The following is a 19,841-nucleotide window of genomic DNA, read 5'->3' as shown; positions in this document are numbered from 1 at the left end:
GGCGAATTCCCCGATCTGACAAGACCCACGTTCTCCTCCACAGCCACGAAACATGGTGTGGAACACCACATCACCACCAACGGCCCCCCGGTCTATGCGCGGGCCCGGCGCCTGGAACCTGGCAAGCTGGCGGTCGCAAAGGCGGAGTTCGCAACCATGGAACAGTTAGGGATTATTCACCGGTCGAATAGTCCCTGGTCTTCACCCCTCCATATCGTCCCAAAGCCTGGCGGCGGATGGCGGCCATGCGGCGACTATCGACGCCTCAACGACGCCACCACTCTTGATCGGTACCCGATCCCCCACATCCAGGATTTCTCTGCCCATTTGGCAGGGAACACCGTGTTCTCAAAAGTCGACCTCGTCCGGGGCTACCACCAGGTCCCAGTTCATCCACAAGACATCCAGAAGACCGCAGTCATCACCCCATTCGGCCTCTTCGAGTTTTTACGAATGCCGTTTGGGTTAAAGAGCGCCACCCAGGCTTTCCAACGCCTGATGGACTCCGTGCTGCGGGACCTCAAGTTCCTCTTCGTCTACACGGATGATATTCTAATTGCCAGTCCTACTAAGGAAGAACATACCTGTCACCTACGCACCCTTTTTCGACACCTCAGCCAACACGGCCTGATTATCAACCCGGCCAAGTGTCAGTTTGGCCTGCACCAAATTGACTTCCTGGGGCATCGCATCACCTCAGAGGGAGCGGTTCCTTTACCTTCGAAAGTAGAGGCGGTGTCATCCTTTCCATGCCCGCAGAACGTAAAGGCCCTGCAGGAATTCCTAGGCATAGTAAACTTTTACCACCGTTTCGTGCCTAAGGTGGCACTACTCATGCAGCCCCTGTATGAGGCCCTCAAGGGCAAGACTGGCAAGAACCCGGTAGACTGGATGGATGACATGGCCCGAGCGTTCGCCAACACCAAAAGCGCCTTAGCCAACGTGACTATGCTGGCGCACCCGCTGCCAGGAGCCACCATCACCCTCACCAATGACACGTCGGACTACGCAGTCGGTGCCATGCAACAGCAGTGGGTGAACGGGACGTGGCAGCCATTGGCATTCTTCAGCCGTCAAGTACGGCAGAATGAGAGAGACCGGGAGTTGCTCGCTCTTTTTCTGGCCATCCGCCATTTTCGGTTCCTACTGGAAGGACGTCCTTTAACCGCCTTTGTGGACCATAAGCCACTAACCTTTGCAATGGCCAAGACCGCCGAACCGTGGTCAGCCCGACAGCAGCGTCAACTGACCTACATATCCGAATTCACCACGGATATACAGCACGTGGCCGGTAAGGACAACCTGGTGGTAGACTGCCTCTCCCGCGCGATCGTCAATACGGTTCATTTGGGCATCGACTACGCCCTCATGGCAGCGGACCAAGCCTCAGACCCGGAAGTCCAAGCTTACAGAACGGCCATCACTGGCCTCCAGTTGGCCAACATCATGTTCCATTTGGCAGGTACCACGCTGTTGTGTGACGTCTCCGTACAGGATCCTCGCCCTGTCGTGCCGGTCGTCTGGCGCCGCAAAGTGTTCGACGCCATACATGGGTTGTCACACCCAGGAATGAAGGCCTCTCAGAAACTGATGTCAGCGAAATTTGTATGGCATGGCATGCATAAAGATGTCCGCAACTGGGCCAACACCTGCGTGGTCTGCCAAAAGGCCAAGGTACAGCGCCACATCAAAGCTCCGTTGGCCAGCTTCACAGTTCTGGAGCGACGTTTTGACCACGTCAATGTGGACCTGGTAGGACCACTCCCACCCTCCCATGGTTTTTCACACATCCTGACCATTGTTGACCGCACCACCAGATGGCCGGAGGCGGTCCCCCTGTCATCCACTACTTCGGCGGACGTGGCCAGGGCGTTCATTTCCTCCTGGATCGCCCGTTTCGGAGTGCCCGCAGATATTTCATCAGACAGGGGACCGCAGTTTTCCTCCGAACTCTGGACTGCAGTGGCCCAAGGACTCGGTGTCAAATTACACTGCACCACAGCCTACTACCCACAGGCGAATGGCCTCTGCGAACACTTCCACCGTTCAATGAAAGCTGCCCTGAGGGCCAGCCTCCGGGACGCTGGATGGGCAGACAAGCTACCGTGGGTCCTGTTGGGCCTTCGCACGGCCCCCAAAGAAGACCTTCACTCTTCATCAGTGGAGCTTGTGTATGGTCAGCCGCTGCGAGTCCCAGGGGACTTCCTACCAACATCGACGGAGCCATGGTCCGCGTCTGCCCAGCTTGCTAGTCACCGAGAGGCGGCCAGATGTTTCGCACCAGTGCCCACTTCGCACCACGGGCTGCAGAGGTCACACGTTCCCATGGAGCTTCACAAGGCTGAATACGTTTTTATTCTCCATGACGCACATAGGGATCCGCTCAAGGCCCCATATATCGGTCCCTTCCGCATGTTGGAAGCAGGGGACAAAACCTTCACGGTAGATGTCGGTGGGAAACCGGACCACATTTCGGTCGACCGCTTAAAGCCAGCACATTTAGACCTCGACTGACCCGTCGAGACAGCACAACCGCCAAGATGGGGTCGGCCACCCATCGTCGTTACAGCAGACCGAGTGCGACCGCCCGCCAGACCACCAGCCGACCAGCAGCCTCCGCCTCGAGAGTACAGGAGTCATTCTGACAGGCTCGTCAGACCCCCTCACCGTTTGACTTTGTCCGTTAAAGCAAATTCTTGGGGGGCACATGTGGCCGAACCACTGAATGACTCTGGCTAACTGTATATAATTCTCTTTAACGATGTTCTAACACCAGCCTAAACCTGTACCATTGTGTTAGGCATTACTGTGTTTTGTATATAGAGTTTGCATGTACGGGGCGTGGCCCCTTTAAGAGCGCGGGAAAATGTGGGCAAACGTGATGACGTCACGTCGCAAACCACGGGGCTGCCCAGGCAGTCCTTTTGGCATCTCCGTTGAGTAAAGACCTGTTTAGTTGTTCTCTTGTGTTGATCTCCGTTATTCGTTGGAATTCGTTAATCCCTACACTTGCATCGATTTAGAAGATACTAAGGGGGCTGCACTGTATCGGGGCATCGCCTTGCACCTGCAGAATCGGAGGCATCAGAGACACAGAGAGAGAGTGGCAAACATGGCCAGAGGTAGGAAGGCCAACAGGCCTCTGCACAAGAGGCCTTATCCTCCCAGGGTATTCCGGGAGCAATTCTCCTACATTCATTTGTCTGAGGAGCAATGTTTGCGCAGGCTGCGCTTCAGCAAGGAGGTGGTCACTGAGCTCTGCCACCTGCTGCACCCAGGTCTGCAGCCTCAACTGAGGACCAGGAACGTCTCTGTCGGTGGCAGTGAAGGTGACAGTGGCTCTGAATTTTTATGCCAGCAGCTCCTTTCAAGCATCTACTGGGGAAATCACCAATATCTCCCAGTTCACTGTCCATTGTTGTATCTGGGAGGTGACAAATGCCCTGTATAAAAGGAGACACCAGTATATCTCTTTCCCCATGACCCGGGCCAAACAGCGTGAACGCGCATGTGGCTTTGCTAGGATAGCGGGCTTCCCCGTGGTGCAGAGCACCATTGACTGCACGCATGTGGCATTGTGGGCACCGTGTGAAAATGCAGAGGTTTTCCAAAATCACAAGGGCTACCACTCCTTAAATGTGCAGTTGGTCTGTGACCACACACAGCTTATACTTGCCGTCAATGCCCGTTACCCTGGCAGCAGCCATGATGCTTTCATCCTGCGCCACACTGGTGTGCCAGGCCTTTTCCAGGCACCGCATCACCCAAGTGGTTGGCTCCTCGGGGACAAGGGTTATCCACTCTGCAGCTGGCTGTTGACACCGCTCCGTAAGTGGGTAATGGTTGATGGGTGTTTTTGTGACTGGAAGGCTGTTTCCAGTGGGGCCTCGCAGGGCTCAGCACTAGGTCCCTTGCTTTTTGTGGTACATATCAACGATCTTGACTTGAATATAGGGGGTATGATTAAGAAATTTGCAGATGATACTAAAATCGGCTGTGTGGTTGATACTGAAGAAGGAAGCTGTAGACTGCAGGAAGATATCAATAAATTGGTCAGGTGGGCAGAACAGTGGCAAATGGAATTCAATCCAGAGAAGTGTGAGGTAATGCAGTTGGGGAGGGCAAACAAGGAAAGGGAATACACATTAAATGGTAGGACACTGAGTAGCATAGATGAACAAAGGGACCTTGGAGTGCATGTCCACAGATCCCTGAAGGTAGCAGGCCAAGTAGATAAGGTGGTTAATGTTGTGTATGTACCTTTAAGGGAATAACTGGTCTTAGACTGCAGTACCAGCAGTCACCACCCCTGTATTAAAGGCCCTAGCAGGCTTCTGTAGTTTCAGTTTCAAGCTGCCTCTTGTTCAGTAAAGTAGCTGTTAAACTGTTCTCCCGAAGTCCGTGTATTATTGAGGCGCGGACTTTACAGTGGCGATGAGTAAGTTCGAACTCACCTGCAGTGTGGCATCATCTCACGGGGATCTTGCCTGAAAGGGAGGTCCTGGAAGGTCGTAGTCTGAGCAACGGGCGTCGACCGAGGGCAACCGCCCAAAGAATCCATCGGTGTTTGGAGAATTACGGGAGAGACTGTGGTTCCAGCAAATCGTGTTGGTAGCAGGTAGCGCGCTGGCCCTTCCGGACTTCTGCGGGCTCAAGCTCGATTGAGCAGCTCTACAAATCGGGCCGCGCAGCGTCGCCGGGAAAAGAAAACAAGAGAGAGAGGGTGGAGCGCACAGGGCGCGGTCGGTGCTCGAGAACAGGACAGCACAGAGAAACTAAACGGGGGGGAAGGAAAGCGAGACGCGCCGAAGCTGCGGGTCACCGCCATTACCCCGTAGAACGCTAGGAGCAGCGTGGCAGTAAGGGGAAGAAGCAAAAGTGTGGGAGGCGCCATTTTATCCCGTTGGGGAAGAAGCAAAAGCGCGGGAGTCGCCATTTTATTCCATTGGGGAAGAAGCAAAAGCGCGGGAGGCGCCATTTTAAATCGCCCAAGATGCCGAAAAGTGGCAGTATCACTGCTTTCGACAACGAGGTAGAAGACTAGACCACGTATGTGGAAAGAATTGAAGTGTACTGCAAGGCAAATGAGGTGGCTGATGGAAAGAGGGCATCGGTATTATTAAATCTGATGGGTGCGAGTACGTACGGCCTATTGCGGAATATAATTACCCCAGCTAAACCAATGGAGAAAAGTGGTGAGGAGATTGTTCATATCTTACAGGAACACCTAAGCCCTACACCACTGCTGATAGCAGAAAGATTCAAGTTCCATAAAAGAAACCAGCACAAAGATGAGAGCAATGCTGACTATCTTACGGAACTACGCAAGTTATTGAAGCACTGCCAGTTCAGAGCAGGACTGGCAGACAACTTACGGGATAAGTTTGTCAGCGGGCTCCAGAGTGAAGGAACCCAGAAACAACTACTTTCAAAAAAGGACCTGACGCTAGAACAGGCTTTCAGCATGGCAGTATCCTATGAAGCAGCAGCACGGGGAGCTGCGGAAATACAACAGAAACCACAAGAATACAGCGCTAACGAAATGGCGTATGGAGCCGAAAAGTGCTATTGCTGCGGCAGAACAACCCATGAGCAGAAGGACTGCTGGTTTAAAGACAAAATATGCAGGCAATGTGGGAAAATGGGACATATAGCAAGAGTCTGCAGGTCGGGAAAGAAGACCAACACGACAAGAACTACTAAAGAACAGTACAGGAAAGTAAAGAAACTGACAAATAGTAGTTCAGAAGATCAGGAGAGTGATAAGGACTCCGGGAGCATGCGACTAAGTTGTTTAAAGTTACACAACGTGATCGCAAAAGAAGATCACCGAACCATTTGGGTCACCCTCATGATAGCAGGGTCCCCAGTGAAGATGGAATTGGACACAGGATCAGCCCTAACTGTCATGAATCGACGAGACTATGAGCGGCTATTTTCACACATACCCTTAAAGGACACGTCCATTGTATTGAAGACATACACGGGGCAAAAGGTCTACCCCAGTGGAAAAATAAGCGTGCCAGTTGAATATAACGGAAAGGAAACACAGAAACTATACATGTATATACTACGAGATGGAGGACCACCATTATTGGGACGTGAATGGATCCGAAGACTACAATTGGATTGGCATTCCATTCTGGCACTAACTGTGACTGGCAAAAAAGATGATGACGTCGCACCTGGACGTCTGTCACAAATTCTATCTGACGCGGAAGAGGTGTTCCAACAAGGACTTGGGACTCTAAAAGGAGTAAAGGCAACCATAAAGATTGAGGATAACGCAACCCCAAAATTTTTCAAGGCCAGACCGGTGCCATACCCGATACGCGCAGCTGTGGAAGCTGAACTGGAGAGTCTGGAGCGTTCGGGGGTGCTGTCTAAGGTGGACTGGAGCGAGTGGGCCACACCCATCGTTCCTGTAATGAAGAAAGCATTGAGCAGCACGCCTGGGGAGCCAAGGAAGGTTCGCATCTGTGGGGACTTCAAGGTGACTGTGAACCCAGTCCTGCACACAGTACAGTATCCGCTTCCGTGGATAGAAGATATTTTCGCCTCGCTATCTGGAGGGAAACGTTTTACAAAGATTGACCTGGCTCAAGCGTATCTACAAATGGAGGTGGAAGAAGCATCTAGGAAATACCTCACGATAAACACTCACAAAGGCCTTTACCAGTACAATTGACTGGTATTTGGGGTAGCATCGGCCTCGGCTATGTGGCAGAGGGCAATGGAACAATTTCTACAAGGGATCCCGGGGACCCAGTGTTATTTGGACGACATCCTGGTTACGGGCGAAAATGACAATGAACACCTTGCCAACCTGGAACAGGTGCTCACGAGATTGCAGGAATATGGGCTACGGGCCAACCGTCCCAAATGTGAGTTCTTCAGGAGGCAAATCTCGTATTGTGGCCACATGATTGATGAGGAAGGGTTGCATAAGTCGCCAGACAAGATTGAGGCTGTAGTCAAGGCTCCAGCACCAGAAAATGTGTAGCAACTGAGGTCGCTCCTCGGGTTGGTGAACTACTACCATAAGTTCTTGCCGAATTTATCTACAATTCTGCACCCACTGAACGCCCTCCTTCAAACTGGTGTAACATGGAAATGGAGTGATGAGTGTAAGCGTGCCTTTCAGGAATGTAAATGCCAAATCACTTCAAAAGAAGTATTGGCCCACTACAACCCAACACTACCGATTTGGTTGGCATGTGACGCGTCACCTTACAGCATTGGAGCGGTGCTGTCACACAAATTCCGTGACGGTTTAGAGAGGCCAATAGCCTTTGCATCGCGCTCGCTAAACTCAGCCGAGCGTAACTATGCCCAGATTGACAGGGAGGCCCTCAGCCTGGTGTGGGGGGTGAAGACGTTCAATCACTATCTGCACGGGCAGAAATTCACCCTACTAACTGATCATCAACCCCTGGCCTCAATTTTTAACCCAACGAAGGGCATTCCAGTGATGACGGCGCAACGGCTGCAAAGATGGTCACTTTTTCTAGGGGCACATCAGTATGACATAGAGTACAAAGGTACGAAACAACATGGAAATGCTGATGGGCTGTCGCGCCTACCGTTGCCTACGGCGGAAGAAGCACCTGCAGTGGACCCTGTGGAGATATTCCATGCGACCATAGTCGAATGTTTGCTTGTTACAAACGCAAGTATTGAGAAGGAAACCCGAAATGACCCGACACTCTCTCGGGTCTATGATTTGACGGTGAAGGGATGGCCAGCATATGGCGACTCACTGTTGCCAGCATTCTCGCCAAGGAGGGAACAGCTGTCAGTGTGCCGGGGAACCTTGATGTGTGAATCCCGAGTGGTAATTCCACCCAAGTTGCGAGATAGAGTACTCAATGAGCTTCACGAGGGCCATCTGGGAGGGGTAAAAATGAAGAGCCTAGCCAGGGCGTTTGTGTGGTGGCCGGGAATCGATAAAGAAATCGAGGATATGACCAAGAGATGCACAGGATTCCAGAAGTTCCAAAACGCTCCACCACAGGCCCCGCTACATCCATGGGAGTGGCCCTCATCTCCATGGCAATGGGTACACATTGATTTTGCTGGTCCATTTATGGACTCAATGTTTCTAATCGCTGTGGACGCCCATTCAAAATGGCCAGAGGTCATTAAAATGTCCTCCACCACCACGGAGAAAACTATTGCAGTCCTAAGGACCATCTTCGCCAGGAATGGGTTGCCAGAACAGATTTGCTCCGACAATGGCCCACAGTTTGTGTATGAGGATTTCCGGAGGTTCCTGAAGAATAATGGGGTGAAACATTACACATCTGCCCCATATCATCCAGCCACAAATGGATTGGCTGAGAGGTTTGTTCAGACCTTTAAAAAGGCCATAAAGGCAATGTATAATGACGACATACCACTGCAACACAAGGTGGATAATTTCTTGTTTGCTTACCGGAATGCGACACATGCAGTAACCAACCAAACTCCAGCCGTACTGTTTTTCAACCGAAGACTAAGATGTCGCTTGGATTTGCTCAAACCAAACATAAGACGAGATGTTGAGGATAAGCATTTCCAGCACATAAATGAGAAGCCAACCAGGAGCTTCAAGGTAGGGCAACCAGTCTTGGCCCGCGACTACCGAACAGAAAAATGGCAGCCAGGCATGATATGCACACAGCAGGGACCACTAATGTACACAGTGGACGTTGGAGAGAGCATCATGAGATGCCATGCTGACCAAATTCTAGAGTCACAGGAACAAGCCAAACCTGTACCACAAGCATGTGCACCTGGTAATGAGCCCGAAGTACAGATTGCGTCTACCTCAGAAGCAGGGGTATTGGAAGCTGACGAACCAACCAATGACAATGAGCCAGAATTGACTCCACCGCCAGAACAGGATACTCGAGAAAGGCGCTATCCAGTCCAGATCAGGAAGCCTCCTCAAAGACTGAACTTATAAATGACTATTTCAGTTGATGTATATATTACTGAGAAAATTGTAATTGTAATTGTAATTAGTTATTATTTAGTTGTTAAATGAATGTTATGTACTGTTATTCTAAAAGGGGAGGAATTGTTGTGCATGTACCTTTAAGGGAATAACTGGTCTTAAACTGCAGTACCGGCAGTCACCACCCCTGTATAAAAGGCCCTAGCAGGCTTCTGTAGTTTCAGTTTCAAGCTGCCTCTTGTTCAGTAAAGTACCTGTTAAACTGTTCTCCCGAAGTCCGTGTATTATTGAGGCACGGACTTTACAGTTAAGAAGGCATACGGAATGTTGGGTCTGTTTTCCTTGGAACAGAGGAGGCTGAGAGGAGACCTTATTGAGGAGTATAAAATTATGAGGGGCATAGATAAAGTGGATAGAAAGGACCTATTTCCTTTAGCCGAGGGGTCAAAAACCAGGGAGCACAGATTTAAAGTAATTGGGGGAAGGTTTAGAGGGGATTCGAGGGGCAATGTCTTCACCCAGAGGGTTGTGGGGTCTGGAACTCACTGCCTGAAAGGGTGGTAGAGGCAGGAACCTTAACCACATTTAAAAAGTACTTGGATGTGCACTTGGGATGCTCTAACCTGCAGGGCTATGGACCAAGAGCTGGGAAGTGGAATTAGGCTGGATAGCACTTTGTTAGCCGGCGTGGACACGATGGGCCGAAATGGCCTCCTTCCGCGCTGTAACTTTCTATGATTCTATGTAACCCCAACACCCCTGCCGAGCTGTGGTATAATGAGAGCTATATCACCACCAGGAACATAATTGAGCAGACGATCGGCGTGCTCAAGCAACAGTTCCGCTGTCTGGACCACTCAGGGGGAGCCCTGCAGTACTCTCCTGAGCGAGTCTCCCTCTTCATAGTTGTGTGCTGCATGCTTCACAACTTGGCAATCCTGAGGACCCAGCCAATGCTACCAGGGATTGGTGTACCACCTGAGGAAGAGGAGGAGGAAGAGGATGAGGAGGATGATCAGCAGGTGGGAGGGGGGCCTACAATGTTGCCGCTGCAAGGGCCATCCGTCAACGGCTGATAACAAGCCGCTTCTAGGCCCCTACTCTGAAGATGGCTTCTGGCGTGGAGAACAACATCATGGAAAGTAACACGCACTCTCTTTTGCCGGCCAAAGCTGCAATGATTCCAAAGGCCAAAAATGTAAATTTTGAATACAACTACTTTTTCCTTTAACAAACTCTGTGTGTGTCATTTATTAAGGACAAACAATTAGAAACAAACACAAGAAATCATGAATTAACAGAACTGATTCTCACAAGCTGGAGAAAAACACCAAAACAGTAAACAAATGTTATCAGACAAACCTTGACCTTTACTACAAACATTCCCACCATTTATTTAGACCTCCTACTGTTTGTCCTTTGAGGGTGATCTCCATCCCCTGCACACTTTCCCCCTTCCCACCCTACTGCTCCTGCGTAATGGGGCCCCAGTGGCTGCAGCAAGGCTGGTGGAAGGCTGCTGAATGTCAGATGCTGAGACTACAGATGCACTTGAAGGATGCCCTCGACCAGGTCTGGGCCTGGATGCTCTGGCTGCAGACTGCACCAACTCTGCATGGGCAGCAGCAGTCTGGGCTGGCTGTGTTGCAGGCGGTGGCAAGTAAAATGGGGAAGTGACAGTGGTGGGAGCAGGAATGCTGTCATCCTGAGAGAGGACAGTACCTTCCTTTTCGACCGACACACTGGCACTCCCACGGGGCAGTACCTCAGCATCTGGAGCATACTGCTCGAGCACAGACTGCTGGCCTGCTGCGGCACCGTGAGAGCCCCGGGGCAATGTGCCCAAACCAGCGACGATGGCAGCAGTCAGTGCTTGCATTACATCAATCTAAGACTGCATGAGAGCAGTCTGAGATTGGATGGCAGCAGCCAGACTGAACTGCAGCACTAAGCCGTTGCGTTGCGTCGGCCTGTGCTGCAACGGAGTGCTCCACACTCCTTGCCAGTCCATCAATGCTTTCGGGCACCCTTGCCATTGCACCCATGAGCTCAGTGTTTATGTTCAAGGCCTGGCTGTTCATTTCTACGATGACATGCTCCTCCTCTGCGTCCAGTGTAGCAGGACTCACTTGCCTACTCGTCCTCTGGGGAGGTGGCCCACCGAGCTTCCCTACCCCCATGGCATTGCTGCAGCCCGCTGGGTTCCGAGCTTCGTCCTCATCAGACACTTGCCCCCTGCTCCCCTCCATGAAAGGCATGGTCCCAGTGTGGGCATGGGCTCCCTTGGAAGACTCAGGCGCTGAGGCTCTGGCTTCCTCTTCCTCCTCGCCTGGGGCGTCGCTCCCACTGGTTGGTTGAGGGCCCATCTCCTCAGCTGGTGGTTCACTATCTGAAAGCAGGGAGGTACAAGAGTGGTTTTAGTGTCAGGACAGGGGGCAGTAAGGGAGCAAGGACTGGAGACATTTAGTAAGTTGGATTGAAAGTGTAAAAGGCTGGTGTTGTGAGGGGCAAGTGGAATGAGAGAGGAGAGAAAGCTAATGAACTTACCATTGCTGTCCCCAAGGGGGTCGACCTCTCCAGCGACCATGGCACCCATCACCTGGCTGGCAACGATCCTGTGGACGCGTGCCTCCAAATTGCTGAGGGTCTGCAGCTCAGCCGGCCTGCCACCCGTCCGTTGCTGCTGGTGCCTGTTATGAGATAGCTTGGCCTGCAAGAAAAAGGATGGTGTCTGAGTGAATGTGCAGCCATGTGTTTGCCTGATGTGCCTCCCATAGTTGAATAGCCCTTAATGTATGCAGCCATGTGCTTGCCTGATGTGCCTCCCATATTTCAATAGCCCTTAATGTATGCAAGGTGTGGAATGTGTGCGTGTGTTTTATGAGATGGCCATAGGTCTTGGATGCCTGTTGGGCATTTGGGGTTTTTAAACCCTCTGGGCACAGAGTGAAGTTGAGATGGAGGGATGTAGAGATATTGAAAAGCAGCCACTCACCCTGACCACCCGAGTGAGGTCATTGAACTTCTTCCAACATTGGGTGTGGGTCCTGGGCACCATGCTCCTGGAGGAGACGTGCTGAGTCATCTCCCTCCACACTCTTCTATATTCATGTGGCAATGGTCTCCTGCCACGCTGTGGGTAGAGTACTGACCTTCGGTGCTCCACTGTGCCAACCAGAGCCACCAAGGCCCGGTCGCTGAAGTGCTGAGCTGTTTCCCTGGGCTTCTCCATTGTTCTTTCCAGCAGAATTGAAGTACAGGTCTGTCCAGACCGAGATTCAGGGCTGCAACGAGCAGGGTGTGGCTGGAGAGCAAGATCGACCCTCCCCTTTAAGAACTGGCTGGCGCCATTGTGTCTGTATTCCATTGCTAACTGACATTACCTGAGCTTCGCCAGCGCTCTGAGGTAACGCCTCGCTCCTCGGCATTAGCGCCTTAAGACAGGTGTGTAGCACCTGATTTAACGCTCAAATCACCTCCAGGGGAGATAGAGGCCAAGTTTGCAGTCGGAGGCGATAATTAGCGCCAGGCGCTAAACTTTGCGCCCGGCCGATAATTGCGTCCCAAACGGGGCGATACCGAATGTCTCCCCCTTGGACTTTGGTGTACAGGGCGCAATTTCAAATTTTGCAGATGACACAAAACTTGCAAGTATAGTGAACAGTGAGGAGGATAGTGATAGACTTCAATGTAGAGGGTGGCATGTGCACCCAGTCAGCTTCACCTCTGACTGTCCTCTGAGTGGTTTGAATCGCTCCCACACCCCTGGGCTCTAGACACCGGACTTAGGTACAGGCGGTGATACAGAAAATCGAGTAGGCAAGTGGTTTGGTATAAGGAAACATAGATTTTATTATAAGCAGAATACAATAGTCTTATGAAAATTACTGGTATGAAAATACAGGCATAAACAATTACACTTATATGGGAATGGGGAACACAAGGCACATCGAGGGAAACCAATTACATTAACAATCCCCTTGTAGCGGTTCATGTAGATCGCCACTAAATAAGAGAGTTTGACTTCGACGAACTATTAACAAGTTGTTTATTTACAGGAACAGACTAATTACATCAGGTAAGATGGCAGGTAAGATGGCTGACTGTAGGAGCACCGTGGTATAGGTCTTGTCCCAGCGGGGACTCCACGAGGACTAACTAGAAGTTTCCCAGCTCAACTGCCAGCAGGTTCCGATCTCAACTGCCAGCAGGTTCCGAGCTCAACTGCCAGCAGGTTCCAAGCTCAACTGTTGGAAGGTTCCGAGCTCTGATGTCATGAATCAGAGTACAGGAGAGAAGCCTGAGTATAGTAACAGACACATACAGTAAGGTAAGTTAAAGGGAATTATGTATCTCAGTGTAAGGGACAACCGGTGGTACCGCCACATAGGCCCCCCCAGAATTCGCTTTAACGAAAGTCCAAGGATGAGATGGTCTGACGAGTTGGTGGTCTCGGCGGTCGTGCTGTCTCGGCTTAGTAGACGAGGTATAAAAATACTGCTCGTAAGCGGATCCTTACGCACGTCATGGCGAATAAAACGTATCCGTCAGGCGAAGGACCATAGAGACGTGCGAAACAGCAGGCCTTATCAGAGTGACGGGCAGATTGGGCGGACGCGGGCGCTGTCTCCGTTGACTGGTGAGCAAAACCTTCAGGAGGCTGGAACGCACAGAACAGTGCGTGCCATAATGCTACGACATTAACAGAATGGAGGGTGAAAAGTTGCTGTGTTGATCTGTGATCAGAGCAACTTCCACGTGTTGATCGCAGCCGCAGGATGCCCTTTGGACCTGTCCTCGATGTGTGCAGCTTCAGTAGACGTTTGCGTTTGTTAAAGGAAAAACTGGAGAAAGGGCGGCAACGGTCCAGGTTGTTGTTGCTTTCAGGAGGGGTTAACTCTGCCTGGAGGGCGGCAAAACTTGTAACAGTTGTAGATTTAGGAGAAAACAGCTGTGAGGGCGGCAACGCTTTTCGTTCGCGCTGAAACGTGTAGTAGGTAACACAACCAGCAGGCTGACGGGCTGCTGTGTCGTCGGCGGGGAACGAGTCTTCGTGTTTCATGAGGGCAGGGTCCTCGTGGTTCGCGAGGGATGGATCCTCGTGGTTCGCGAGGGATGGGTCCTCATGGTTCACTGGGGTGAGTCCTCGTGGTATCCCCGCAGGGCACGCTCCGATTTTGTGGGCCCGAACATGCTGTACCCTACGCTTGGAGAGATGTATACTTGCTGTTGCTTTGGACGTAGAGGCGGACGATCCATGTGGCGGTAGGAAAAATGAGTACGGGGACCGTAAGCAAGTGCGTGGTCGGCGCCGCATCGATGTTCTCGTCGAACGGGGCTTCTACCTTTATAAAGCACGAGGGAGACTGTGGCTCCCTGGATTGCGGCAGCGACAGCAAAACGGCTGGTGCTTCCATGGCGTGCTTCTTTTGTGAAAATTGCTCACAAAAAAACGGAGTCCGGTTGAGTTTTGTCCGTGTCAAACGGGATCTGCTCCAGACTGCGCTTACCTTGCGAATACGTTCGCAAAGACGAGGTCGCCTTTGGAGGAATCGGCGTTAGGCGGTTGCTGTTCCGTAGTTGTTCGTCGGTTGTGCGTCGGTCGTCTTGTGGGAAGACGAGGTTCAGGCTACGCGTTGCTACCGTGAAAATCGTTCACGGATACGGGGTCATCAATTGTAGTGTTGGAATTGATGAGCTCCCGTACTCACGTCGTTGGGTCACCAATGTAATGGTTCGGGTAGATCGCCACTAAATAAGAGAGTTTGACTTCGACGAACTATTAACAAGTTGTTTGTTTACAGGAACAGGCTAATTACAGCAGGTAAGATAGCAGGTAAGATGGCTGACTGTAGGAGCACCGTGGTATAGGTCTTGTCCCAGCGGGGACTCCACGAGAACTAACTAGAAGTTTCCCAGCTCAACTGCCAGCAGGTTCCGAGCTCAACTGCCAGCAGGTTCCGAGCTCAACTGTTGGAAGGTTCCGAGCTCTGATGTCATGAATCAGAGTACAGGAGAGAAGCCTGAGTATAGTAACAGACACATACAGTAAGGTAAGTTAAAGGGAATTATGTATCTCAGTGTAAGGGACAACCGGTGGTACCGCCACACCCTTATCCTTATCCCACCCAATTCAAATCGCTTTATTGGCATGATAAGTTACATCTTATGTTGCCAAAGCATCAAAATACATTTATGGTTTAGCACATAAACGCAGTTCTATTCATACAGTGTATAAACAGGTATATCCCTGAGTGTATAAATATACATTCGCATTGTTTATATATATTCTTTTCTTAGTTTACTGGTTGTCCCTCTGTTCATGGCAAGCTGTAACATAGTGTGCCGCCAGTGTTATACAGCTTCTCTCCTCTCCCAGTAGGTATGGGAGTTTTTGGTTGTCATTCAGATTTCTGAAATCAGGGCATATTTGTGAGAATTTTTGGTAGAAATTCTCCCTGATGCCCTGATATTTTCCGCAGGCTGTGAGGAAGTGCATCTCTGTCTCCACTACTCCCTGACTGCAGTGAGAGCATATCCTGTCTTCTCTTGATAGCCTGGTCTGCCTGTGTCTGCCTTTTTCGATCGCTAGGCTATGTTCGCTAAGTCTGTACCTTGTCAAGGTTCTTCTCAGTTTGTTATCCTTTACCATGGTCAGGTAATCAGCTATGTTGTATTGTCTGTTTAGGGCCAAGTAGCAATTGAGTTTGCTTTGGGTTTTTGTTGTTTCTGCTGTAGAAGTGCCTTACTTCTTAGCTCTGGGTAATGACTCAATACACACTTGGATTCGTCAGACGGACAGGCCTTTTATTTAACTTCTCTTGCAAGGGGAATCAGTACCTCCACTCAAGGGGTGAGGCTACTATTCCAATGATACAGTGTAAACGTTCTATATTTATACAGTGTAACAAACAAGTTTGATTGAAATCCCTTTGTTCCTCTATCAGGATACATTTTAGATTAATCATCAGGTAGAAATAACATATTGACAGAAGGATCCTGGACACATAAGTCAACCGTTAATCTATAACAGGGCATGAATCGTGTAACCGGAGGTCCTCTTTAATCATATATAAGGGAGGCAAGCTTTGCTTTCGGTCACAAGTTATCAGGTCATTGGTACATCAAAGAAACTCATTATTCCACTTCTACATTCTCATTAGGTGGGCAGGCATCTGTTCTTGGCTGTAGTTCGAGTACGTGCAATAGCTCTAGTTACACATCGACACTTGCCCAGTGTCAAGTCTGAAAACTTTTACCCAGCAAGCACTTGAAATTAACCCCTTATATCATGTAGATTTCCTCATTCCCCCCTTTTGTCCTTTCTAAGGACAATCTATCTCGCTAAGTTTAAGAAACTCTACATCAAAGGTCTCACCCTTAATATCCTCATATTCAGACATCATTGGTACTGGAGGAGTTGACGCTAATAAGGAAAGGACTTTTGTACACAATAATTTTAAACAAAACTAATTAAAATTATTATCATCACAATTGCGATAAAAGCTTCCAAAATCTGCTTTCCTAATGCTCCTCCCCATCCTGAAATCCAATCCCACATTGACCATGGTTCAGGTTGACGTAGTTTCTCTACGGCCTTCTTTATGTGGTTTACCAGATTGGTGATATTTTCTGAGCTATCTGGGATATAAGTGCAACATTCGGTTTTTATGATTGCACATGTGCCCCCTTCTTTTGCCAACAAATAGTCCAGAGCCATGCGGTTTTGTAAAGCAACAGTGCGCAAAACCACCATTTCTGCGTTTACATCACTAAGAGCATCAGCAGTATCATTGGCTATTTGTTCCAACACTGCTGCCATGTTTATAGATTCTCTTGCTAACTTCCCTGTTCCATACCAGGGAAATGCTATAGCAAAGAACCTTTCAGTTTCTGTAATGGTTCGTTTTGCTCGTGTCCCAGGGTGTCTATCCAAAGATATAAGGCACTACATATCCCAAATAACATGACCCAGTCCAATTTTGTGGTAACCAGGGGTATGCTCTATGCCCACAGATGAAATAGGTGTTATTATAGGCTTCAAATTTGTTCCATATCTGGTGCATCATTCCTATTCCTTGTTCTCCTTTCCAGATTTTTTTGTACTGTGGACAGGTTCCACCGTCCCCAATAGGGCCATTCGACTGCGCCCGGTGGTTTAGTAGTAGTTTTAGTCAAAGTGTAGTTACATTTGCACTTACTCCATCTATCTTCTTCTACTATCTTATCCTGCCTAATCCTAAGACTCAGGGGTTGATACGGGGGTACCTGCATAGTGTGATCCTGAAGCTGAACCTTCATAGTCTCGTTATAGCATATAATATAAAAGAAATCACTGTTTAAAAGTACACATTCTTCTATGCATGGTTTGCCCTTCAGGGGATCTGATAAATCAATATGGCAGTTTCAATTATCGTTAACAAAGGGAACAGTCTTATTAGAGTCCAAATCCAGTTCATCTTGGCAGTGTATCGTCTTCAACTGATGCCTTCTTACAATGGGACACGAGTATCCATGTTGGTCGCTCCTTTACTTTTACAGCGGTGTTTGTGGTCAGGAGTACTTGGAAGGGTCCCTCAAATCTGGGTTGAAGGCCATTCTTTCACTTGAAGATTTTTATGTAGACGTTATCTCCTGGCTCGAAAGTATGGCACTTTCCTTCAGCGGGATCGACCTGGGCTTCCTTCACCTGTTGATGGAAACTAGAAATGCATTTGGTTAGTGCAATGCAATAACTCAACATATCTTCCAACATTTTATGAATGTCCATTTGTTTAGCTGTTAAAGGTGCCGAAAAGGGCAATCTTTGTGGTCTTCCCATGACGATCTCGTGAGGCGACAATCCTGTAGTTCTGTTGGTAGCAGACCGCATTGTCATTAAAGCTATGGGTAACAAATCAACCCATTTAAGTCCAGTTTCTTTACACAGTTTTGCAAGCTTGTTTTTCAGCATCCCGTTATATCTTTCCACTAGTCCAGCCGACTGTGGATGATAACTACAATGAAGGTGCTGGTTAATCTGTAAAGCTTTGCATAGTTCCTTAATCACTGTTCCCGTAAAATGGGACCCATTGTCACTTGACAGTTTTGCTGGTATCCCAAAGCGAGGTACAATGTCCTTCAATAAACATTTAGCAACAGTAGTAGCGTCATTCTTTCTACAAGGAAACGCTTCAATCCATCTTGAAAACATATCAATAATAACTAATATATATTTAAAGCTCATACATACAGGTAATTCAATAAAATCCATTTGTAAGTGTACAAAAGGGCCCATGGGGTTTGGGTGGGATGCGGGCTGTACCTTCTTTATTTTCCCTGCATTTATGGTCTGGCAGATAGTACAATTTTCACATATTTGTTTTGCCAACTTTGAGATTCCTGGTGCATACCAGGTCTTGAGGATATAGTCCGCCATCCCCCCTTTGCCCGCATGGGTGAATTTATGAACACATCGGGCAATTGGTGATAGTAATGATTTGGGTGCCACCATGCGGCCGTCATGATGAACCCATAAGCCGTCAGTGTTTTTAAAACAATGATTAACAACCCATTCCTTTACTTCATCAGAACTGGCCCTATCTTGATGGGTCAGCACATCATCTAAGGACGGGGGCTGCGGTATCTCTGGCTTTTCACTAACAGGGAAGGCTGAAACTTGTCGTTCAGTACTTGATATAGCTACTGACTTAGCAGCGCTATCTGCAGCAGCGTTTCCAAGCGCAACCTTGTCCAAATGCCCCGTGTGCGCTTGGCACTTAATAATTGCAATCTGTTTACGTCTTTGAATAGCTAGTAAAAGCCAAATTTGTCATGCTCATGTATTCATTGTCTACAATAACCAGTCATTCCTAGAAAATGCTTCATTTCTCTTTTAGTTTTTGGCAACGATGTGTTGCAAACAACCTTTATTCTATCCGGCGTTAACTCCCTGTTTTAACAATGATTCCATCACTGGCTCAATTCCTTTTTTCTGCTTTCTCTGACAATGGATACTGTGACCTTTTGGGTAATGGTGCAGCTGGATTAATTGTAACTTTATAGGGCTGTGCAGTCTAATAGTTAGGAGGTATTTTAAATCTTGTCCTGTTTTGTCATAGCAGGCTGTGCAGTGCAATTTTGAATGCCATTTCCCTAGTTTCAGGGATTCCTGGTATTGTTTTATGGAGCTTGTAACGAATCCCCACGCTCTTAACAGACTGACAAGTTTGGGACTCAAACTTGGGTCGGCAATTTCCCATGCGTAATGAACAGGGTGTTTTATTTCTGTTACTGGGTGCGCATATGCCTTATCTACTTGGATTTCTACCGTTACTCCTGATGGGGAGCAAATGATTGTAGCATTCATTTTGCACAGCAAGTCTCTTCCACATAAATTCATAGAGACATCTCCTGATAACAGAAAGGAGTGTTCTTCCTCAAATTCTTCTACTTTTACTGTGAGGGGAGTCGATTGATTCAAGCGTTGTAGTATTCCAGCCAATCCAGCTATCGGGGTCTTTTTCCCATTAATAGGCATTCCTTCAGAATATCCTTTCCCTAACACTGAAAAGGTTGCTCCTGTATCTACTAAAATGACATAGGTCTCCCAGCTATTTGCATTTTAACTTCAGGTTCGCTGCATGAATTTAAAGAAACAACCGGCATTTGGTGGTCTGTGGCGCCTGGGGCTGCTGGTGTCAGTCAGTAATTCTGATCTCTATTTCTCCTAAATCCCTGTCCGTTTGTAGGGTAACCTCCTGACTGGTCCGAAAAAGGGTTATGGACAGTGAAATTAGGACCTTTATTCTCTAACGGAGGTCCATTATTGGAGGTTTGGTTCTGACAATTTTTCGCAGGGAATTGGTTTGCCCAATGTCCGGGTTGTCCGCAATTGTAACAATTACCAGATCGTCCATACCCT

The sequence above is a fragment of the Somniosus microcephalus genome, chromosome 6 (genome assembly GCF_052327205.1).
Source record: "Somniosus microcephalus isolate GS21.2 chromosome 6, FLI_Smic_1.0, whole genome shotgun sequence".
Classification (NCBI taxonomy): domain Eukaryota; kingdom Metazoa; phylum Chordata; class Chondrichthyes; order Squaliformes; family Somniosidae; genus Somniosus; species Somniosus microcephalus.
The sequence above is the reverse complement of the archived record's forward strand: the minus strand, read 5'-3'. Positions refer to the sequence as shown.